The sequence below is a fragment of the Pelophylax lessonae genome, assembly GCF_965119305.1.
Source record: "Pelophylax lessonae genome assembly, chromosome: 1".
NCBI classification, from domain to species: Eukaryota; Metazoa; Chordata; class Amphibia; order Anura; family Ranidae; genus Pelophylax; species Pelophylax lessonae.
This window is the reverse complement of record NC_138768.1, coordinates 580,918,538-580,944,905: the sequence shown is the minus strand read 5'-3', so window position 1 is coordinate 580,944,905 and position 26,368 is coordinate 580,918,538.

Sequence of the window (26,368 nt, the reverse complement as noted above, 5' to 3'; positions counted from 1 at the left end):
AGACAGGATGAATTCACCGTAGGCGTCGAGGGTATAGCTAGATGTTATGGCGTTTTGTACAGCTGCCACCCCCCGTTCATGGGGGATAGAGCTGTACAAGGCCTCGACGTCAACGGTGACGAGTAGACTATCTTGTGGGATTTGTATATCCTCAATTTGTTGCAAAAAGTGTATCGTGTCACGGATGTGTGAGGGTAGGGCCGTTACCAAGGGTTTGAGGAAAGCATCTACCAGTTTACTGGCACTATCGGAGATAGAACCCCGACCTGATATAATTGGCCGTCCGGGTGGATCAGTAGCATTTTTATGAATTTTAGGGAGTGAATAAAACGTTGGAGTAACAGGGAATGGTATACGTATAAATTCCCATGTATGCTTTGGAATCACGTTATTCAAATATGCTGTATCAATTAATTGATAAAATTCTTGTTGATACTTGATCACTATATTTGATGTAATTTTGCGATACCAATTCTGATTTCTAAGAATTTTGTAACACATGGCTGTATATTGTGAATTGTTCATAATGACAACGTTTTTGCCTTTGTCAGCCTGTTTGATTGTGATTAAATGATTTTGTGATAATTTATTGATAGCCAATCTTTGGCTAGTCGTGATATTTGGTGTTTTGGATGGCCGAATATTTATTTTTTCGACCTCTTTTGTTACAAGCTTAACAAAGGCGGAAACGTTGGCGTTGGTAGAAATAGGAAATTTGTCGGATTTTTTCCTCAAAGATTCAGTCTTGTGAATCGGATTTGGTTGTTTGGGGTCTGCACCCTCAAGGAGTGATGGCAAATCAATTTTGTCGATCAAATCATCGTTCTCTTCCAATAAAGATATCAGTGTATCTAAGATGGAGTCCTTTTTGGTCTTGGGTATATTGGATATGTTAGTTTTATCATATGCGGCCTTGAAATTCAACTTACGAGCGAAAAGGTGAAGATCTTTAATAAAGTCAAATTTTTTAAGGGAGGTATTAGGACAAAAGCTAAGACCTTTGGATAAAACCTCGATTTCATCTAAGGATAGCTCATAGTCAGACAGATTAATGACTGACAGGTCCATTTGTGCCGGATTGGTGGTGGGGCTCGTAGAAAAGTGAGGTGTAGGGGTTTTTATTGTGTCATTGGTGTGAAAGTCGGGGCTCTCTGATGAACCAGTTCTAAAAAAGTGGCGTCTTGGAGATTGGTAGTGGATACAAGTGAGAGAGGTATTTGGGATATATTGGGTGTAGGTGTGTTGGTGAGAGGAGAGGTGACATCTAGTGGTGGTTGAGTGGTATTATCCGAATGGGAAGTGTGTGGCTTGAATAGTGAAAGGTTGGGGGTTCGTTCTTGTTGGATATTAGATTTTTTCATTGTCTGTCCAATTACTGTTTCATCTTGGAATGGTCGTTTTACTCCTTCCTTAGCTTTTTGTTTAATTGAATTTTTTGGAACATGTGTTGTATTTTTGGATGAAGGGTGAGATGTATTCGTCTGATATTGTTTTTTAGGTGGCCCATTGTACAATATTTTGTTGGTGTTCCACTTATATGCCTTTTTCTGTTCAAAGGCCATAGTGTCTCTATTTAATTTATTTTGTTTTTTTATCAAAATGTTGCGATTGTGAATTTCTAGATGTTGTTTAAGTTGTTTTTCCTTTTCATCAAAGAGTTTATGTGTTTTGTATTTTTTCATTTTGTCACATAGACTGTTAATTTCTTTGTCTAGGATCACAGATCGACGAGTGTATTCGTTGATTAGTAGTGTCATAAGGGTGGCTGAGCAGTCAGTCAGGGCTTGTTCCCAGTTAGTCTTAAATTCCGGGCTTAAGTCCTCTAATAGTGGAAACAGTTGAATTCTAAGGCCTGTAGGGTTTGTTTTATTTTTGAGATAGTCCTGGAAAGATTTTACATGCCAGAAATTGGCTGATTTTTTCTCAAGGGCTTTGGACAGTTGGAAGAAGAGAGCGGACAGGTCCGCGTCTGCATACTCCCTTTGTCCAAAGTCCCTGAGATATTGAGACATAAGGTTCTCCCATTCATCTCCCGTGTATCCGGCCATAATGGCTGGAACCAACCAGGAGGAAAATGGGGGTTCCTGAAAACAAGTTTTGGAGAGACGATAAATTCGATACAATCAAAATTGGAAGATGACTCCCAATATCTGCAAGACCAAATGTAGTAACACTGGTTATCTGTTCACATTAACAAGTTATGATTAATGGTTCAAACAAGTATTTTTGAAAATAATAATATATAAAAAAGTTTTTTTCTTCTGTTTATCCGCGGAGGAGAAGGGGACAAAATCACCTTCGCGGGGGAGCAGAAAAGACACAACACAGGTTAAGCGGGGAATGGTATTTGCTACCTGAATAAGTCAAATGGGGGATGAACTGTGTTGGGTGCTAAGGGTGGTGCCACATCCCAATATAGTCTCAAGAAAGAAAGGTTTTCCCCTGTTGGTGGGATTTTTTAGGCACTCATATCTACACAAGTTTAATTCAAAATGTTTAATATTTATTGAAATAACAAAATTAACAAAGTGATAAAAGGCAAGTAAGTAAGTAGAAATACATCACATATGCACTTGAATAAAGCACCAATTGCAGGGTGAAGACTCCAGACCCGACTAGTTTCGGAGTTTACAACTACTCCTTCTTCAGGGGGAAAAATAGGAGACCCTGAGTGGTGGTCTGTAGGTAATTGATCAAACAAAAGTCAATCAAATGCGAGTAATAATACAGATATTCATACAGTACATAAGTTTGTATAAAAAGATTTGAAGTATAATCACAACTTACATTCTGTGCGGTGATGGATAAAACTATATACCTGCCGGTATATGTTAAAAACAGGTGCTCTATGCGCTCTGCCAAAAACCCGGGTTGATTGCGTAGTTGGTAAAATCCATCAAAAGAAGCCCTCATAGACTTGTGTTGTAGGGAAAGATTATGCCCATATATGTGGATAATCCCAGGAAGATATCAAGTCAGAACAACTGGATCCCAATAATTGGCCGATCAGCTACAGAGGAGAGATATAGGATCATAAAAGCATGTTGGTCCCATAATATAAGCTGGCCATATTGTTTAAGAAGGGGGCAATAAGAAAAGGCTAGGAGATGGAATGATAAGTTGCATCTCAGTGCCAGAGTAACAACATGTATTTTTAAATAGAAAGCTAACAATCCCATTCCTATATAGATGGAGAGGAGAGAAAGCCAGTAAGGCTTTTTGTTTGATCAATTACCTACAGACCACCACTCAGGGTCTCCTATTTTTCCCCCTGAAGAAGGAGTAGTTGTAAACTCCGAAACTAGTCGGGTCTGGAGTCTTCACCCTGCAATTGGTGCTTTATTCAAGTGCATATGTGATGTATTTCTACTTACTTACTTGCCTTTTATCACTTTGTTAATTTTGTTATTTCAATAAATTTTAAACATTTTGAATTAAACTTGTGTAGATATGAGTGCCTAAAAAATCCCACCAACAGGGGAAAACCTTTCTTTCTTGAGTCCTGCTATGTAGGACCGTTGATCTCTGCTGTTACACACACAGCCACGTCCAATGACAGTTATGGCGCTTTTCCACTGCATAGAACCGTACCGGCTCGGCACGCTTTTGTGCTTTTCCACTGCGGTACCGCATGGTATAGGGTCGGAACGGTTCGGTATGGTATAGGTTTGCTTTTCCACTGCATGGAACCGAACGGTACGGTACGGTACGGCTCTGAAAAAACAGTACCTACTCGATTGTGGTTCCAACAGGTACCAAACTGGTACCATATCCCACAATCCTTTGCATGCAGTCACTACTAGCCACTGATTGGTCAGAGAATCACACCCACCCCGTTGTTATCCCACCCACTTAACTTTAGTACTACTTTAGTGGAAAAGCAAACCTATACCGTACCGTACCGAACCGTTCCGACACTATACCATGCGGTACCGCAGTGGAAAAGCAAACCGGGCCAAGCAGGGCCGAGTAGAGCCGAGCCGGTACTAGCCAGTACTTGCAGTGGAAAAGTGCCATTAGAAGCACGCCCCTAGGGACACACTTAACCCCTCCTTCTCCAATAAAGTTAACCCCTTCCCTCCCAGTGTAATTTTTACAGTAACAGTGCATATGTATAGCACTGATTACTGTAGTAATGTCACTGGTAACCCCAAAAGTGTCAAAAATGTCAGTCAAGGGTCCGATCTGTCTGTCGCAATGTCGCAGTCCCGCAAAAAAAAAACGCACATCGCCGCCATTACTCGTTAAAAAAAAAAAACAATAAAAATGACAAAAATCTTTCCCTTAGTTAGTAAACGCAATAACTTTTTGCGCAAACCAATCAAAATACGCTTTTTGCAATTTTTTTTACCAAACATAGGTAGCAGAAAACGAATTGGCCTTAAATGTTAAAAAAATTTTGATTTTTACATTTTTTTTTGGGGGGGGGGGGGAATTTCATATAAAAAAATGTGAAAAATATTGTTATTTTTGCAAAATTGTCGCTCTTTTTTTGTTTATAGCGCATGATCAAAAAATCGCACAGGTGATCAAATACCACCAAAAGAAAGCTCTGTTTGTGGGGAAAAAAAGGATGTCAATTTCATTTGGGTACAGTGTCGCACGACCGCGCAATTGTCCATTAAAGTCATGCAGTGCCGAATCGCAAAATAGGCCCTGGTCGGGTAGGGGGTAAAATCTTCCGGGGCTTAAGTGGTTAAGGCTTGGTTCACACTGCCACAACTTGGGTTCTGAGTTGTGAAATTCCAAGTCACATGATATGTAAAATTCAATGTTAAGCAATGAGAGCTAAAATAGAGAAGAAAGGTGCTAAAAATCAAAAATGCCAAACAGTTTAGCAGCAACTTATCTGACACATATAACACAGTCCTAAATGATGTATCAAGTATGGAGTTGCGCTAATAATGAATGTATTGATCCAGAAAAGAGTGATAGCAATAGTCCAAATGTGATGAGAGTGTTCTTAAACAGTATCCATACCATCCACCACTTTGCAATGTGTGATCCTTGAATTACCACCTCCACCAGAGATAAAATGCCTTGCTAATGTCAGTAGTACTTGTGGCCTTAAAACCAGCCGGGGTCTCCACATCGTTCAGAGAACCTCCTTAAACCCTGCCAGAGCTTTGACAACATCCAGGGACCTCTTCAGGATTGTGGACCGACCATCCAGGGGGCGCTAGCATTTTGGATCCCCAAAATACAGAAAAATTGCCATAGCATAAAATCACCAAAACTTTTATTCAAGTAGTCAAAATAAGGCACTTACATCAACCAAGATGTGTAATCTTCTTAAAAACAAGCCAATGAGAGCTGTAATTAGCACTACTAAAGTCGCTCCGACTTTAGAAAAGGTTCATGTACTACTTCAAGGCGACTTCTATTGTATACTTTTTTTAAAGTAGTACTCAAGTCGCCAGGAAGTCCCCTGGCAAAGTCGCATCGCAAGTTGCACAACTTTCAAGTCCTGGCAGTGTGAACTGAGCTTTAATGTAAATAATATTTTCAATGCATGTCTGTTTTATTATAAAATTGTTGAATATCCGCGCTCTCAAAGATTAGCAGCCAGCATTAACCACAATGTGATAAAAAACTATAGACAAAAAATGCAGCGCTCATAGAATAACATATGGTGTAAATGAATATATGAAAGTCCACTTCAAGCTGTTGAAATGAGTTGTATAGTCCACCCACAACACCCTTAATGTGTGACAATCCGTCTATGAAATCACAGGGACAGTGACGACCTCCACCACACACAAAGTAGCCTGCTGGCCTCTTACCAGATGGGTATGACCACCGCTCTCACAATGGTCACACAACGCTTGTTGTTATAAAGCTTGATAATCGACCCTGAAAGCCTTCCAATAGGTGCTCCCAATTCAAATGTCAGATCCCAAAGTAGAAGTAGCCAGGCACAGTCACTCCCAAAAGTTAAAACACAGGGGGAAGACCATGGTGAAGTACGTTTTTACAGGTGTATATTTATTGAAAGTAAAATGCACTCACCAGATACATCATCATAAAACAGCCTTGAATCAATAAAACCACTGTAGCAGTAAAGCACTTCCAGCTTGTGACGTCGAACCGTGTTGAAGCTCCGCCTACATGTTTCGCAGGCAACTGCGTCATCAGGGGGGGAGGAATCGGCATCGGGAGACGTCTTAAATAGTGATTGAAACAGGAAAGAGGAAGCATAAACATCCGGACACGCCCGCTGGAGCCCTTGACCCAGAACTTCCTGTAAACCACAGTGATTGAAACAGGAAAGAGGAAGCATAAACACTTCCTCTTTCCTGTTTCAATCACTGTGGTTTACAGGAAGTTCCCGGGTCAAGGGCTCTAGTGGGTGTGTCCGGATGTTTATGCTTCCTCTTTCCTGTTTCAATCACTGTGGTTTACAGGAAGTTCCGGGTCAAGGGCTCCAGCGGGCGTGCCCGGATGTTTATGCTTCCTCTTTCCTGTTTCAATCACTATTTAAGACGTCTCCCGATGCCGATTCCTCCCCCCCTGATGACGCAGTTGCCTGCGAAACATGTAGGCGGAGCTTCAACACGGTTCGACGTCACAAGCTGGAAGTGCTTTACTGCTACAGTGGTTTTATTGATTCAAGGCTATTTTATTGATTCAAGGCTGTTTTATGATGATGTATCTGGTGAGTGCATTTTACTTTCAATAAATATACACCTGTAAAAACGTACTTCACCATGGTCTTCCCCCTGTTTTTTAACTTTTGGGAGTGACTGTGCCTGGCTACTTCTACTTTGGGATCCGACATTTGAATTGGGAGCACCTATTGGAAGGCTTTCAGGGTCGATTATCAAGCTTTATAACAACAAGCGTTGTGTGACCATTGTGAGAGCGGTGGTCATACCCATCTGGTAAGAGGCCAGCAGGCTACTTTGTGTGTGGTGGAGGTCGTCACTGTCCCTGTGATTTCATAGACGGATTGTCACACATTAAGGGTGTTGTGGGTGGACTATACAACTCATTTCAACAGCTTGAAGTGGACTTTCATATATTCATTTACACCATATGTTATTCTATGAGCGTTGCATTTTTTGTCTATATGTCTGTTTTATTAACTTTGCTTCTGTGTGGACTTTGTAATCATATGCATACACTAAATTGTCAAAAGTATTATGATGCCTGCCTTTACACGCACATGAACTTTAATGGCATCCCAGTCTTAGTCCGTAGGGTTCAATACTGAGTTGGCCCACCCTTTGCAGCTATAGCAGCTTCAACTCTTCTGGGAATGCTGGCCACAAGGTTCAGGAGGGTATCTATGGGAATGTTTGACATTGGCAAGCCAATATCGTTCATACCATAGTGAAAGATATTAAAAAGAAACTAATATCTCAAGTTAGAAAAAATTATGAAAAATTTTTAAGACTTATAGGATGCCATAAAAGGGTTCCATACAAAGAAACATGTAAGTTCGGTTTACAAAATATTACTGGCCAAAAGACAAACAATAACCAACTACAGAAAATGTCCTAAATTAATAAAAATATAATACAAAAATATAGTTTTATAGCAGAAGAAACGTATCGTGGAAAATGTGGAGCTAATTAATTTTACAGGAACAAAAATGTTCCACAATAAAAGTTCAAATATATAAATGATTGGGTATTAATGGAATAATCATCAATGTACACAAGAACAGTTGAAAAGAATCAGGGGAAAGGAAAAACTAAACTAGAAACGAGAGAAAAACAAACTTGTTATGGCATATAAACTTGCCTTTTGAAGGATTTGCCTCCAACCCATGGTAGTGGCAAACCTCATCCCTATTCCTGGGCAGAGTATGTTATGGAATTTTCTAATCATCTTATAGGATAGTTAAAAAATTTTAAGCCCCGGTTCACACTTGTGCGTGTGCGGGGTTCGCATGTAATGTCGGAGCGCACTGCTCCGACATTACATGCGATCAGCTGTGCGGTGCGAGTTTAGCCATACAAACTGTATGGCTAAATTCGCATCGCTCCCGCAGCAAACACGCACAGGAGGCATTTTTGCAGCCGCATCAGGATCGGATCGCACAGCGGTTCACACTTGTGCGATCCGATCCTGTGCGAACTGCACGATCGCACTGCGATATGCGATCAAACTGGGGGTGTCGTTAAGATTACATTGACACCCCCAGCGTATCGCATATGGCAGTGTGAACTGCCGGGGGTGCGTGTGCGATGCGGGAACACCTTTTCAGAAAAAAATAATAAATGCACATTTTTTTTTTCAGGTAAAAAATATGCATTTAATATTTTTTGTTGCAGCAGCCTGTAAAGCATTGCACCAGTGATTAGCAGATCGCTAATGCCATGCAGGTCTCCTGCAGACCCGTCAGTGTAAATTGTGACAGCTAGCGGGTGAAGAAGAACCCCAGCTAGCTGGCACAGCGGGGGTCGGGGAGGCGCGGAGGCTGGTGCATTCATAACATGTTACATGTTACACCCCGAATATGAGTGTAACATATAACATGTTATGAAAGGTGAATTTATCCTTAAACAATGGTTGGACTGTTCACTTTGCATTTATTTGTAAAATGTACTTGGTATATTACCCCCTAAATATTGCATTAAAGATTATATTATTTTGAAAACAATATAAATTATTAGGAAATATCTAAATCTATAATATTTATATGTGAAACCCTTGATTTTCGTGGGTTCACTAATAATTCTGAAAGGCAGTCAAAGTTGTATTTTAAAAAGATGATAGGTTCATTAGCAAAAATAAAACATTTGATTACCCACCCTAAGAAAATAATTCCATAAACATTAAAGCACTGCAGTACAGTGCATACTAGGGGTTCAATTGCAAATACATATATCAATGGAGGCAGATGACCATCCAGATCTGTTCCATTAGAGAACTCTAATTTTTTGAGAGAAGCATGAGCTTTTTGTGACTCTTGATATTGGAATATAGCTTATGGAATATATTTAGTGGCATAAAGTATCTAGTATTCCACATGTAACTGTTATAGTTTGGGGTCATTGTAATTATTTATGTATATAAACCAGTTTTTTACATCCTTTTTTACCATATGTATACAAACCTTGATTTGCAAATAAACGTGATGAAAAAGATTTGCAAAGTGCTGTAAGTTATGTAATGATAAAGCATAGCAGAAGTTGTCTCCTTTCAAGCATGTGATCTGTGATTGAAACCACAATGGAGAGAGGACACTGCCCTGAATCATTTGGATGAAAAATAACATTTGAGCTACTGAACTCTGTGAACAATGAATTTTCCTTTGTCCTGACCTATTTTTATAAAATCTGTGTAAAATTAAAGAAAGTCTGTCAATACTCATGATGGGACACTTGTGAAAAATAGTTGTTGGCATTTAGTGACCAATCAGTCCAACAAAATATAATGCTTGTTCAGTCCTAAGTTAGTTATACCCAATGAATCTCTAATAGAGTTAATTTTAATTGTATACTATAAATTTTACCCTAGGGATGCATATGCAGAAATATAGAGTATTTCTCTAAGGCTGAAGTTAAAGGAGAAGTACAGTTAAAGCTTGTTTGGCTGTACTTCTCCTATGGATCACAGGAATGCAGTTCGTTCTGCACTCATGTAACCCGTTTTCAGTTGACAGCGGGCCCGCTGACGGCTAACATTACAGAGCTGGTCCTGGCTGGGCAAAGATTGCGTCCATGTCCATATGGTCATGATCCACCCAAGAGCCTGGACCAACAGCTGGCTCAGCCTCTCAGCGAGCTGCTCCCATCCCCTCCCCCGCCCCCCCCCCATAGCCCAGTGCTCCTGTGAGTACATGGGGAAGAGGGGGCGGACAGAGCAGAGAGCTGTGACTGACAGACTTTGCTCACAGAACACTGAGAACTGAGCAATCAATCAATGGTGTTTGGGGAACAGATGTAGCATGGCATCGATACTGCATCCACCTAAGTAAGTGTGATTTTAAAAGAAAAAAACAAGCCCATACTTCTCTTTGAAGCTTTTAAGTTTTGCATGCCTCAATATTTTCCTCTTTGACACAATACAAACAAGTGCCCCTCTGTTAAAATATTACCCGCACATTATTAAAAAAATAGTTTTACTTAGACTAATAATTGTGTTCACACCTCAGTACCTTGTATGTTAGTGAGGTACCATGCATTTTGGCACATGTGGTAGCAAGATGCGTAGGAGTGCTATCACTAATTAATTGGCACCACCTTGAATCTGAAAAAGGGCACCTTTGCAGAAAAACATGCAAATTTTGTGCACATTCCTACAACGCATAGGTGTGAATGAAGCCTTAGCATTATACATGATCACTGGGTATACTGGAAACATTAAACTTCCATGGATAATAAGGTGGCTTGAAGCTAATCACCAGAGATGTATAGTAACGAAGTAGAACTACTTAAGTACTGTACTTAAGTACCGAAATGCGGTATCTGTACTTTCCTAGAGTAGAATTTTTTTCTCCTACTTCTACTTTTACTTCACTACATTTTTTCGATGATTTCAATACTTCTACTCAAGTATTTTTTTTTTGTGCTGCATAGTTACTCGTTACTTTTAAAAAAAATTACCACTGCCAGAACAGTAGATGGCAGGTTGCATAAAGCTCAAAAAAATGTGTATAATGTCATTTGTAAATCAGCGCATACGAAAATAAAGGCTGTGTATAATAAAAGCTGCTATACCAAATCTTTCCAATAAAAAGAAAATATGAAACAAACAAATAAATGGTGCTACAGCGCTTAAAGTGCATCAAGAAACTACTAACAAACACAGGTTAATCATTTGAATAAATCATTTGAAATAATAAAAACAATATGATGTTCAAACTTTTGACTTATTTCTTTAATAACTACATAACACAGTACTTCTACTTCTACTTTCAGTACTTGAGTAGAATTTTTTTTTCAAAACTACTGGTACTTTTTACTTTTAGTACTTAAGTAGCAAATTTTTTGAAAAAACTACTTGCAATACTTAAGTAAAAAAAATGTTGAATACTTTAGTACTTCTACTTAAGTAACATTTTCTGTGAGCACTTCCACTTCTACTCAAGTAATTTTTTGATCGAGCACTTGTACTTTTACTCAAGTAGAAATTTCGAGTACTTTATACAAGTCTGCTAATCACTAAGTGAATTAACCAAAATATGGGTATGAATTTATAACCAAAAGAGAGGGCAGGAGCTGGATGCTTAAAGTATATCTACAGCCAAAACATTTTTTTTCTAGCATTGGATAGAATAGGGAATGATTAAAACCCTGTCAGGTATGTTTGATTTGAGAATCCCACTGGGGATATATATATATATATGAGATTCTGCATTTCTGGGTTGGGGACACGCATGCGCTGTTAATGGCTCCAGCACATGCTGATCAGTGGGTCAATGCCAATGATTCATAGTTGGGACATGCTGATCGGAGGAACCGAAAACAGGAGAGAGATCTGTGCATGCAACCAACACAGATCTCTCTACTGACAGTATGCATGTGCCCGTTTTTTGTCTCCCTGCAAAGCAGGAATAAAAAACATCATGTCGCTGAGTAAAAGCAGCACACAGTCAACACATAGCCACTCGGTTATCCCTTTGATTGCCCCAGATGTTAACCCCTCCCTGCCTAGTATTATTAGTACAGTGACAGTTCATATTATTAGCACTGATCACTGTATTACTGTTACTGGAGATCTCAGTTTTAGTTAGTCAGTTCCCACTCATTGTCAGTTAGTCCGCTGCACTATCACAGGCCTACTATAAGTCGCTGATTGCCACCATTACTAGTATAAAAAATAAAACTAAAAAAAAATTCCAGTATCTATGCCATTGTTTGTAGACACTTAAACTTTCATGCAAACCAATAAATATACACTTACTGGGATTTTTTTACCAAAGGCATGTAGCAGAATATATGTTGCCCTAAATTACTGAAGAAATAGTTTATTTTTTATCTTTTATTGGATTCACACTGCTCAAAAAAATTAAAGGAACACTTTTTAATCAGAGTATAGTATAGCATCAAGTCAATTAAGCACTTGGGATATTGATCTGGTCAGTTAGGTAGCAGAGGGGATTTGTTATTCAGTTTCAAGACAAGAAGAGAGAAGACCGGGTGCCGATCTAAGTGTAGCAATGTAACATTTATTAACAATTATTCAGTTTCAGCTGCTTTGGTATTAATGAAATTAACAACAGGTGTACTAAATGGGCAACAATGACAATTATAAAGTCTCTTTCTCTCCCAACATTGTCAGGCATGCATAAAAGGACATGGGGGGCCATACAAACTACTGAGTACCATTTGAGTTGCTGTAATAAAATTTCAGAAAAATAGATTAGCCTGCTGCATCATTTTTTCACTTTGATTTTCGGGTGTCTTTGAATTCAGCCCACTGTAGGTTGATCATTTTTATTTCCATCAAACGATGTGGCATCCTTTCGTTCCTAAGTTCCAGTCCATATCAGTATAGATATCCAACATGATATTTTTCCCCTTTGAGATCTGATGTGTTTTCAAAGTGTTCCTTTAACTTTTTTGAGCACTGTATTTATTTTTTTTTTAAGTTTGGGTACTTTTACTTTGTATAGCAAAAAATAAAAACCCAGTGGTAATAAAATCCCTCCAAAAGAAAGCTCTATTTGTGTGAAAAAAATTAAATAACTTTAGTTTGTGTACAGCATTGCATGACTGCACAATCACCAGTTAAAGTAGCACAGTGTCAAACTGAAAAAAATGACCTGGTCATGAAGGGGGTAAAACCTTCCAGAGTGGTTAAAAGCCATTTATCAGTATCTGAACAGGTATTAGACTTGATACTGAGATATCTGCATTCTATAGATGTAGAAGTGCTAAATGTGGATGAACATCTGAATGAAGTTTTACAGTGTGACTTATCCTATCAGCTTGTCAGTTGGGTATGTCTAACAGGGACTTGAGTGAATTCCCCACTGGGATACAAAAGTACATCTTTTTAAACTAGTGAAATGCATTTTGTTTGATATCCTCACTTGGAATAAAGTTACTTGAAGACACTTATTTGAGCTTAGCAGTTATGTCATGAGATGTTCATGGTAAAATAAACCTATTTTTTTAAATATACCACTATTTTCAATAATGTGTGTCCTTTTTTCTTGGTTAGCCTGATAAGTATGTACCTCTGTCTTTTATTAATAAACAGGGTTGTTTGAGACACGTAAATCCTTCTTTTATTGTTTTTTAAATATCTTTTTTATTGGTTTTGAAACATACATGCAGCCATGATGCATTCAAGAAACAGATTATAAGCAAGAAATGGGTATCATAAGTGCATTAAGTAAAGTTTTCAAGCTTCCAAACTTTCATTTTGTCGGCAATAAAGGTACAGGTAATGTAAACCTATTTAATTAAAAAGAAAATTTGGGCCAAATGTCCTCTATGTCATGAAAATTCCTAAGGTTACCAGATAGAACAGCTAGACATTCTTCATATTTCTGAATGAAAGACAGTTGGTTTTGACCTCTCAGACACTTGGCGCCAAGTTTCGTCTCTATTTGCGGGCAATCATTAGCCTAGCAGTGAACAGAATGCATATTCTATGGGTCTAAGGTTTGTTAGGAAAGTTTATATTCCTACACTGAGAATAGCAAGGGATAGAGATGGAGTTGTTAGATGGCCAGTGATACCTGATATTAGGGTAAATACTTTGCTCCAATAACTCAGGTTTGGGCAGTCCCACAAAATATGGGAGGGAGATCCAATGCATGAACAGCCTCGCCAACATCTGTTGTCATCTACATTTGAAAATTTGGCTAATTGAATCGGGGTGAGGTACCATATATGGTGGAATTTTTGGGGATAATTAACACATTTAGAGGAAATACAGTTGTGGTAGAAAACTCTTTGCCATTGGGCATCTGTGAGCAACAGATTTAACTCTGTCTCCCATTTTTTAAGGCTTGAGTTTTAACAAAGGTGAGTTTAGATTGAATTGTGTCACATACCTGGTCGAAGGCTGAGGTGCTAAGAGGACTTCCCTTGCGGCTGAGTGCAGGGCACCCCTGAAGGTGGTGACAAGGAGTACTATGCCCAAAGAAGCAGGGGTTGCCAGCTGTGATAGGCTGAGTGATGGGATGTCTGCTGGATAGCAGCTGAACAAGCAGGATGCACTGCTGGGCAGGGGTCCCTCAGATGTACCAGATGACAATTGGCTGAATGGAGAGCCAGGAGCAGGGTCAGGAGCCAGGCCATTAATCATACATGGAGTATCAGCCAGGGGTAAGGCAGCAAGCAAGGTCAGGAGTAAGCTGGGGTCCTATATTGATAATCAGGCAGCAGAGGAGTCCAGGAGAGCAAGCCAGAGGTCATACACAGTTACAGGAGCAGAGTCAATGGAACAAGCCAAGGGTCAAAGCCAGGGATGGAGACAGGACTGGTCAAAAGCAAGCCGGATCGGTAACAGGAAATCAAATAGTATCAAGGACAGGAACACACGGGGGAGCTAAAGATCATCCAGCAACTAGTGGCTGATGCTGCTGGCTTTAAATAGGCCACTGGGCACCAGAATCTGTCACACATTGTGTGCACCATGATGCATGCTCACTAGCACATGAATCTTCGCGGGCGTTCGTGCCCGTCTGCGCATTAGCATTGCCAAATTGCTATGTGCCAATAGCGAATTTCTATGCGCCATTTTACGATTCTGCTGGGCATTAGTAGATGTGCCAGTTCTTCTGCGGGCTGTTCTCTGACAAATAGTGTTGTAGAAAAGCATGATACCCCTCACTTTTGGTTCTAAGGATGTCCAGACAGGATTTTTATAGAGGTAAGAGGATATTTGATTATGGAGCTGTACTATGGGATCCCCTGCTGTATGAAAGAATCCTCTCAAAATCACTAGAGGAGACCCTGGAAATGTGGCTTAAACAATGATTCTTTGCTGTAGGCCTTACACAAGACTAACTGCACTTAAATGAAAGGGAATTCTTGCAAAAAAAATTAAAACAGCATAACATACTCTGCTTTCAAAATAAAAGCAGGTTTACACAAGGTAAAAGTGTAAGGGCATACAGTATGATGATCTTCTTAAAATTATTGGTTTAGATATTAGGATTTATTAGGGATATAAGTTACAACAAGCAGTTGAGTTCATTTTTTTATATTGCTATTTAGAATTGGCAAAATATACAGATATACAGTATTGTACATAAGGTAAAAAGTAATTTTCACAATGTTGCTACTTACTCTTTTACATCACTTTGAAATCCCATGTGTAAGGATTGTGAAAGCCATTGTCTGTCACTGCATATTACTTTATAAATATTAAAGAGTCTTATTCATAATTTACATTTTGTGTTCCATTGCTTATTTCCCTTTATTTCAATTATATTATTTATAATGAATCTCTCTTTCTTTTATCTATAGCAGTGTTCCTCAACCTTTTTCAGGTCAAGGCACCCTTTAAAATTCTGCACAATCTCAAGGCACCCCATTCTAAAATGTAAAAACGAAACCAATAGTTTAACAAATCCGGGCAGCAATCACACATGTAGGACATCCAACATTAGAGGTGATTGATTTTTACAAAGCAAATACAATTTTGCACACTGGTACTGCTAACGTGATCCCAGTGCTGAGAGAGAGAGACGCAGGGGTCAAGCAAGGATGTTGTGCAGGTGTCCAACATCCTCCTTACCAACTGATGACATCTGCTGTTTTTAGGATGCTGGTGGCTGGTCGGCACAGTGCCCAAGGTTGTAATGTTGTGCAATGAAACCTGTGACTTTGCTCCACCCACTGGCTTGTATACATTTCTTGGGCAATTTTTAGGAATTTTGCCAAGGCACACCCAGGAGGCACCCCAGGGTGCCTCAGCACCCTGGTTGAATATGACTGACCTATAATACACGTCCAAACCACAAAACTGTATCTTACATTTGTATATTAGTCCACAATAAAGAATAACAGAAAATGCTTTGGCAGCAATAAAAATGAGGGAATTTTTGGAAAGGATACACTGAATTAGCACTTTTCTGAGCTGTTTTATGTTCTAATAATTTCTAAGGCTGCCTTACAGCTGAATTCCAGAAATTCGGCTAATTTGTAAAATATGCTTGATTACTATGGGTTAATTTCAACAAGGTGCAAACTACCCTCTGGACCCTGCGAAGTTCACCTTTAAAAAAAAATAATACACGCACTTTTTTGCAGGGTAAAAAAATGTTCATTTAATTTTTTTCTCAGGAGCCTGCAGAGCATTGCACCCCAAAATTTTGATCAGCAGATTGGTGGTGCAATGTCAGGTTTCTGCAGACACTGCCTACAGCTTTCTGCCCGTACCACTGTATGGACTTTCAGTTTGAAAGCCATAGGAAATGTCAGGGCTGCTGTTAGAAATTATGGGGCTCCATACAGCCTTCCTGATAGGCCCCCCAACCCCACCTACACCCCCCTGGGGTGCAGTGGTACAGCGGCACTGACTTTATCCGCCTATGCCCAAAAAAGTGAGAAAAAATCCCTGTTCTTTTCCAACCTCCTGGGCCCCTCTGTTGACCTAATGGGGCCCAGGGAAATGTTATTTAGGTTCTAGTAAGCAAGTAGGAGTTGAGTAGTGATCTAGTAAAATACATTTATTCATTTAGACAGAAATGAACATTAACCCCTTCCCCCCCCGCCCACCGCACATGTACTGCAGCACTCAGCCGCTTACAGGCAAAGTGACGTATCGCTAAGTCGCTCGCTCCTGCTCCCCCAGCCCCGCTGATGATCTGATTGGGTTCAGAACCAATCAGTCATCAGGTCCAGGCCAATGATTTTTGGCCTGGACCTGTTGATCGGTCCTACCCAATCAGATACTGTCTGTGCCTGTGTAATGTAAACACAGGCACAGAAAAGACCCGCTCTCTCATCCCCAAATCCTTTTTGGATTCATCGAGAGGATTCATCAAGCAGATCTAAACTGTGAGTCCTGCACCAAGCACCCACACACACGTAGATAGGCACATTTAACCCCCAGTTAACCCCTACATCCCATGTCACAACACACACTGTATACAGTATATAGCATTTTCCTATATACCTGTATTAGTGTGACTTGTGACCTGGTTTAGCGCTTGCGGCCGTTCCTTTTTGGGTTCGGATACCCGCCACCACCCCAATAAAGATTTAACCCCCTGATCCCCCCTGATCACCCCCAGTTAACCCCTTACCCCCTGTCACATTGCACACTATACACAGGTAATATAGTGTCTTTCTGTATATCTGTGATAGTGTGATTGTGACTTCAGTTAGCGCTAGCGAGTAAATTTCTGTCCCAAGTAGGTTTAGGGTCCCCGCCACCCCCCCAATAAAGATAAACTCCCTGATCACCCCCAGTTAACCCCTTCATTGCCCTGTCACAGTGTCACTTTTATAGTGTACAGTTTTTTTTTCTGATCACTATTATTAGTGTCACAGGTGACATTAGTTAGTGTTAGCGTCAGTCTAGGATAGCGCAGATCCCCGACGCATAGTTAGAAATATTAGTTAACCCCTTGATTACCACATACACACACATACACACACATACACCTACATTACTAGTATAGTGTTTGAACAGATCAACATTTGATCTGATGAGAACTATACTAGCGCCCCCAATAGTTTAGGGTTCCCAAAACGTGGTGTTTGCATGATCAGCACTGAATTCAGCCAGCACCTGCATTTAGCCCCTCTGCCCAGCCCACCCCACCCAGGCAAGTGTAGTAATCAATAGATTACTGTCACTTCCAAAAACACAACACACAAAACCGCTGTGTTAGCAGAGTCAGGCCTGATCCCTGCTAGCATTAGCAGTTTTTTTTTTGGTAGCGGTTGAAATAGTCCTTGACAACCAGGTGCTTTTTTACCTGTGACTCACACCTGTAAATTTAGTTGCTAAAATGACCAAACGGTGGCACAGTAGTGCAGAGGCCTACAGTATACTGACCATGTCAGATGAGAGCGATGGGGAAGCCTCACTGGCAGAATCAGGGTCAGTATATGAACCTGAAGAGAACAGTGGCTCCCTGACAGACAGCTCTGACGACGGATCGGTCCCTGTTAGAACCAGTTGCTGAGGTGCAGAGATCGCAGCGTGCTTGTATGGAGCAGAGTGTCGGTACTAGTTCCGCTCAGCCTTCTGGTGATCTGGCAAGCACTAGTGGCCTAGTACACCCTGGACCACGAACAACCAGCACTGCAGTATCACTTGGTGACGTGGCGAGTTCCATAAGTGCAGTTGAAGCTGGTGCAGTAGTGGCCCGCAGCCACCGCGTATTCGAAGACAGGCCCATAGAGCCCATAGTGCCCTCCCTGATGTGCTGGCATATCATGATTCACAGCCCACTGATACTACAGCACCCTTACTTCCCCCATTCACTGCCTAACCTGAAATCCACGTAGAAACAGATAATTTTACTCCCCTGAATTTTTATGAGCTGTATTTCACAGAAGATCTTTTCAGATCTATTGTGGACCAAACAAATTTATACGCTGGTCAATTCATGGCCGCCAACCTAAATTCGGCCTTTGCTAGACAATTCGGCTGGAAACCTGGGCCTTTCCCTCAACATGGGCATAACCAAAAAGAGTGAGTTGCGGTTATATTGGTCCACTAGCCCAATTCACCATATGCGCGTGTACTCTGCTTCCATATCCAGGGCGAGATAAGAGCAAATTCTGCGGTTTATGCGTTTCAACGACAATGAAATCTGTCATCCTCGGGGAGACCCTGAATATGACCGGCTCCACAAAATTTGGCCCCTCGTAAACCACTTCAATCAGTGGTTTGCAGCCTTGTTTACCCCCTAACAAGTTGTCTGCATTGATGATTCCCTGATTAAGTTTACTGTCCGCCTTGCTATGAAACAGTATCTCCCCAGCAAGCGTGCCAGATACGGGGTCAAGCTGTATAAGCTGTGTGACAGGGCCACAGGCTATACAGTTAGTTTCCGGGTTTACGAGGGAAAAGATACCTCTGTGGAGCCCCCCAACTGCCCAGGCTACATAGGGGGCAGCAGCAAGATAGTTTGGGACCTGGTGTCACCCTTATTTGGAAAGCTGTACCATTTGTACATAGAAACTTTTTATTCAAGCGTGCCACTTTTTAGTCACTTGCTTGAATTACAAATTGGCGCATGTGGCACCGTGTGACCTAATCGCCAGGGCTTCCCCCAATGGCTTGTAAATTCCCATCTTAGTCGGGGGAGAGAGCCTGCTTGAAAACGGACAAATTGCTTGCAGGGATGTGGAGGGATACACGGGATGTTTTCGTTCTGTCCTCCCTTCACGCAGACACGACAGTTGAAATTACTATGGCAACTGGTGTTATGGAGAAACCCCTCTGTGTCCACGACTATAACCTTAATATGGGAGGGGTGGACTTTAACGACCAGCTTTTGGCGCCGTACTTAGTTGCCCGTAAAGCCAGATGCTGGTACAAAAAAGTGTCTGCTTATTTATTCCAATTGGCTATGCTGAAGGCCTTTGTGCTATACAAAGCGTCAGGACGAACTGGATCCTTCCGAGAATTCCAGGAAGAGATCATCGGAGGCTACCTGTACCCAGGAGGCGCTCCTGCCCAACTTCCCCTTCCAGATGCAGTGAGCTGGCTGCATGAGAGACATTTTTCAAATGTCCTCCCGAGTACCCCTACCCAAAGATGCCCCCAAAGAAGATGTCGTGTCTGTAGCAGGCGCGGATTTAGGCGTGACACCTGCTATTATTGTCCCTTCTGTCCTGACCAACCTGGTCTCTGCATCGGGGAATGTTTCCAACAGGGGGTTTGTGCTGTCTTGGCATTTCATGGCCTTTAAAACTGTGATAGGTAGCTAGGAGTGAAATCAACAATTTACGCCCTTGGAAAGCCTGAAGGTGGTGAGATTGTACTCGGTTAGACGGCAAAAAAGTCTCAAACGTGTTGTATCCCCATACTCAGGAGAAGTAGCAGAATGGATTTTAGGGTGTCATTTCACATATACCCATGGCATGTGTGAGCAATATATCATTTAGTGACAACTTTGTGTAGAAAAACAAAAAAAATAAAAATAATTTTCCCGGAACTTGTGGCAAAATAAAAATTTTTCCATGGACTCGCCATGCCTCTCAGCAAATAGCTTGGAGTGTCTACTTTGCAAAATAGGGTCATTTGGGGGGGGGGGGGTTGTGCTATCTTGAGATTTCAGGGCCTCTGAAACTGTGACAGGTAGTGTGGAGGTGAAATGCACAATGTAAGCCATTAGAAAACTTGAAGGTGGTGATTGGTTTTCGGGGTCCGGTACACAGCTAGGCTCCCACAAAGTCTCACACGTGGTATCCCTGTACTCAGGAGAAGCAGCATAATGTATTTTGGGGTGTAATTCCACATATACCCATGGCATGTGTGAGCTATTTATCTTTTAGTGACAACTTTGTGTTAAAATATTTCTTTAAAAAAATGTAATTTTTCCGAAACTTGTGGCAAAATATAAAATATTCCATGGACTCGCTATGCCTCTCAGCAAATAGCTAGGGGTGTCTACTTTCCAAAATGGGGTCATTTGGGGGGGGTTTGTGCTATCTTGAAAATTCAGGGCCTCCGAAACTGTGATAGGTAGTGAGGAGTGAAATCAAAAATTTACGCCATTAGAAAACCTGAAGGTGGTGATTGGTTTTCGGGGTCCCGTACACAGCTAAGCTCCCAAAAAGTCTCACACATGTGGTATCCCTGTACTCAGGAGAAGCAGCAGAATGTACAAAGAGCAAATGACTCCTGCGCTTGAGGGGTGGCCTTGCGGCTGGTATCCTGAAAATGCGATTCAGGTCAAATTGTAGTAAATTCAGGCTGTGCTGCCACTCTTAACGGGTCGTAGTAACCCAAAGCAGATACTGGAAAAGAGAAATGGACAGAGGGCGCACCAGCCTAGCGCATTATCTTTAAAACAATTTATTGTAATAGACATGTATACACATTATACTCACAAAACGATTATGAAACACGGGCAATAAGCAATGAGGGACCACCAGGGGTCTCCACTGGGCATCCTCAGCTGCCGCAGCCCGTGGAAGGATCTAGAGCTCTGATGAAGGGGGAACACCCCGAAACGCGTAATCGTTTTTTTGGAGGTCTACATCCTTCCACGGCCTGCGGCAGCTGAGGATGCCCAGTGGAGACCCCTGGTGGTCCCTCATTGCTTATTGCCCGTGTTTCACAATCATTTTATGAGTATAATGTGTATACATGTCTATTACAATAAATTGTTTTAAAGATAATGCGCTAGGCTGGTGCGCCCTCTGTCCATTTCTCTTTTCAAGCAGCAGAATGTATTTTAGGGGGGCCTTCCACATATACCCATGTCATGTGTGAGAAATGTATCTTTTAGTGACATTTGTGTTTAAAAAAAAATGTAAAAAAAAATAATGCAATTTTACCAAAACTTGTGGAAAAATATAAAATATTCCATGGACTCACCATGCCTCTCAGCAAACAGCTTGGGGTGTCTACTTTCCAAAATGGGGTCATTTGGGGGGATTTTGTGGTATCTTGACATTTCAGGGCCTCCTAAACCGTGATAGGTAGTGAGAAAATGCAATGAAAAATGTACGCCCTTTGAAATTCTGAAGGTGGTGATTGGTTTTCGGGGTCCCGTACACAGCTAGGCTCCCAAAAAGTCTCACACATGTGGTATCTCTGTACTCAGGAGAAGCAGCAGAATATATTTTGGGGTGTAATTACACATATACCTATGGCATGCGTGAGCAATATATCATTTCAATGTCAACGTTGTGTAAAAAAAAAAATTTTTTTTTTTTTTTAGTCATTTTTCAAACACCTGTGACAAAAAAATTAAATATTCAATGAGCTCAAGATGCCTCTCAGGACATTCCTTAGGATGTCTACTTTCCAAAAAGGGGTAATTTGGGGGGGGGGGGGTTGTACTGCCCTGCCATTTTAGCACTTCCTGAAATGAGATAGGCAGTCAGAAAGTAAAAGCTGCATAAATTCCAGTATTTACATGATAGTTTGTAGACACTATAACTTTTGCGCAAACCAATAAAAATACACTCATTGAGATTTTTTTGTCAAAGACATGTAGCTAAATACATTTTGGCCAAAATATATGACATAAATTGAGTATATTGGATATTTTTTAAAAGACAAATTTGAAAATGTAATTTTTTCTCAAACTTTTTGCTATTTTTTTATTAAAATCGCAAAAAATAAAAAGCGCAGAGGTGATCAAATACCACCAAAAGAAAGCTCTGTTTGTGGGAAAAAAAGGATGTAAATTTAGTTTGGGTACAGCATTGCATGACTGCGTAATTGTCAGTTAAAGTCATACAGTGCCAAGTTGAAAAAAGGGGCCTGGTCTTTGAGCAGCCAAATCCTCCGGGGCTAAAGTGGTTAAAGCTGCCCTGGGCCCGTCTGTTTAGCTGATGAAGGTTCGGTCCACTACAAAAGGACTAAGGAGGCCCTGGGAAGTGTCATTGAATTGCGAGAGCACTCACCAGCAAGTTTGCTTTCATTTAGACCTACAAGCTAACTGCCCGAACTGGGGTGTGCATGAAGACAACGTCTCTCCTATCAGCGCACTGGGAGTATACTAATAGCTATACTCTCAGTGCTCAGTAAAACTGGCAGAGCTAAATAAAATAGACAAATCCATGAGGTGGCATGCATCTTGGTGGTCTTAACTTCTAGTAAACTAGAACATTTTACAAAGTGACTCAATTTTTTTATCAGATAAATCTATAACCTTTAATTCTTCAGAACTGCAGATTACTGTGTTGTGAATTTACAGAGAATATATATGTTATCATTCTTGCTTATAACTATTCAGATCCCACTTTGCTGCATATTATGTTTTATGAACTGATTCAAATAAACTATTTAAAGTCTATTCTGTGTCCCTGTTAAGGAGATTCACCCTATCCTTTTACCAGTTTCACCAAGAATGAATATGAAAGACAATCTCAAATTCTGGGTTGTCAACAGAACAGGAACAGAGGGAAAATCTTTCAATAGGGACACAAGTTCTGTAGACCCTGGTAAGTCAGGGGTTCCCTCACTTTTGGAGGGATTTCCTCTCACTACCTCAATTGGCTATTGGAAAGGAAATCTCCCCAATGGGACACAAATAGCAAATATAGCCTGACAGAGATTATAACACTCATTTATGCCGTACAAAATGAAAGAAAAAGTTTTGACTTTAGTTCAAGTCTTTTAAAGGCTAATTTCCAGATCAGTTGTTTTATGATTGAGTGGCCCAGTACAATGACATACCTCGAATTCCTTGGCATAAATCTCAACATTAAAGCCTAAGTTTTGTCATCTTTTTTTTTTTTAAATCAGCACAAGGGACGCTATTTACATTTAATGTGAAGAGTCCCTTGTGCTGGTGCTGGCTGTCATAGAAAAAATCTTCAGTCCTTTGCCCCCATACCCTACAGTTGTAATGAAAAGCACTTTATGAATAGAGGATGGGCTGATGAATGAAAAGTCTGCCTCCCCTATTCATAATTCACAACCCCCACAGAACCAGAGAATTGCAGCTTTGAGATATGGGAGGGGAGCAGAGGACTGAAGATTTCAGCTATGACAGCTGGCACCAACATAAGCAATGCCTCACAATAAATGTAAGTAGTGTCCCTTGTACTGATTGTTTAATTTTTTTTTTTTTTTTTACTAAACTTAGACTTTAAGGGAGTCTTTGAAACTGCAAACTCATATGTTAATGAGATGACCCGTAACCGAATTTGGATCCAAATATCTGAATCGTGCCAGGAACAATAGAGACTAAACCATAAAAACATGTTACAGGCAAATCAGATACCATACAACCTAACTGTCTATTCTACCCATTCAGTTTCAGATCAGACTTTTTTTTTTGGTAAGCCAGATGTTTGCGTTTTTTAATGAGTCTAAATACTACTTTAAAAATGACCAAATGTATCTGTGCCTAAATAGCGTAACCATTATATTATACATTTTCTGTCCTCTGTAATGTTATAGAAGTAGTAGGAACACTTGTCTGTGTTTTTCCATGGTGTTGTTGTGGTGCTCTGCTATCATCTTGTGGCAGATTTTAGGTATACTATTTTATGCATACTTTTTTATTTGCTGTACACTGTCAATATTTTTAAACAATATCTAGTTATGCAAACTAAATCTTGCTACCACATTGCTTATCCACTACAAGCAAAACCATATGAAATATATACAAGTAGCTATAGTATACAAAATCTATGACTGTAGTATCTATAGAAGTTATATACTGTAAGTATATCCCCCGCGCCAATGAGCCACAAATATAATTGGGAAATGTGTTAACTGTGAAATGCAGCTGCTATAGTGAAAGGTGAGTAAATGAATGTGTATAGCCTTAGCAGTAAAGGCTACCTATAGCACTTGCTTAATAATAATGGTGATGCTATTAAGTGCATAAATATTGAAGTGCAAACTATGCATATATGATAATAAGTAAATAAATACAATAAACAAAAAAATATATAATATATAAATAAGTGTTTCAAATATTCCAGTTCAATATAAAGTGCATGAGACATGACTCGTGCTAATGTCTCATTGGTGCTCCACAAAGTTCATGAATAAAGGTGACTTTAATGTGAAAAATGTTCAAAAGTATATATTTCTTGTGCAATATGGGAGATAAAGTGCAGGTGCTCAGTGCCAAGCTTCCCCAGGAGCCTTATGGTATCACTCGTTATTCCACCGTGTAGGATAGTAACAATGGCTCACTCATCAGAAAAAAATGGGTCTTATATGCCCGATGGCATTAAGACCAGGTAAAGCTTGTTTGGCCACCAGGGCCAGGATGGGTCCCCCTCCAGGTGCAGTACCTCCACTCGCTATAATGGCAGGTTTCGCTCCTCCTTTTACCCACGTCCAGCCGGGTATAGTGAGGAAAAAGAACTCAAAATAGTGCAGTATCATTTAAAAAGATTTATTTTGTTGCATATAAAAACAATGCCAATGCACAGTATTCCACGATAAAAAACGCCATCACAGATGGAGCTGCGGAGTGGAGAGGGGTGACGAACACCCATGCGATCCGATTCATGTTGGAACTGACAGTTCGCACTGCGATATGCGAACTGTGAGTTCCCAAACTTTTTTCCCAGGACTTGACCCCTGTTTATCACCCTTTATAAAATGCAAGCTTAAAATGACCCTGTCATTGAGAGGGAAAGAAAAATAAACACAGCCTAAGCTAGCCTGTAAAGAAAGAAGCTGTAGAAATAAACTTAACAAGGTCACTTGGCTATCTCTAACAAGATGTCTAATTTGTCCTCCACCTGATATCAATAATTTGTTGCTCAGCGGTACTCAGGTTACTACAAGGCATTAAAGCAGTAGTAAACCTTAGCAAAAAAAAAACAATTATTAGTTTAAGAGCAGTTCAAGTCATAATGTGCTAGTATGCATGGCATACTAGCACATTATGACAGACTTCCCTGAAAATGAAGCCTTCCAGTGGTCTTACTTCCGGATTCAGTGATATGAATGACCAAGCTGTGATGACCTCACTCTCGCATGTGCCCAGGAGTCACTGTTTATGGCACGGCTCTGAAAGAATGTCACGGGTATGCCATTCCTTCAGAGGGCATGCATCAGCGATGTCACGGTCTGTATCTAAAGTTAATATCTGCTATATGGTGCAGAATTAGAGAATATTTACTGTACCTATAGCTAAGCCTTATTATAGGCTTATTTATAGGTAAAAATCAACACAGGGAGTTTACTCCCACTTTAAGTGCAGTCCCTGATTTCACCAGAGGGAGTCTAAATATTTTCAGTGAATGTAAGTTGTCAAAGACTGTCTTCCGGAGACAGATTAGTCATAAACTGAAGAAAGTTTACATGAGACTGCTACAAAGCAAGGTCCATAAAGACATTAGTGAGCAAGTTTGGGGTGGAGGAACTTGACTGGCCTGAACAGAGTTCTGAACCTGAACTCGATAGAACACCTTTCGATGAATTAGAGCGCAGACTGTTAGCCAGGCCAACGTCCAACATCAGTGCCTGGCCTTATCAATGCGCTTTTGAAAGAATGGTCAAACAATCCCAAAGACACACTCCTAAACCTTGTAGACAGCCTTCCCAGAAGAGCTGAAGATGTTATAGCTGCAAAGGATGGGCCAACTCAATATTGAACCCCACGGACTAAGACTGTGATGCCATTCAAGTTCGTGTGCATGTAAAGGCTGGCGTCCCAATACTTTTACAATATAGTGTATATCTAAAAATCATGTACTCATTTCTTGAGGCCCGAAATGCCAGAACAGTGCAAACATCCCCCAAATTACCCCTTTAGAATGTAGACAGTCTAAGGTATTTAGTAAGAGGCATGGTGAGTATTTTGAAATTGTGATTTTTTTGTCACCAGTGCAGTACA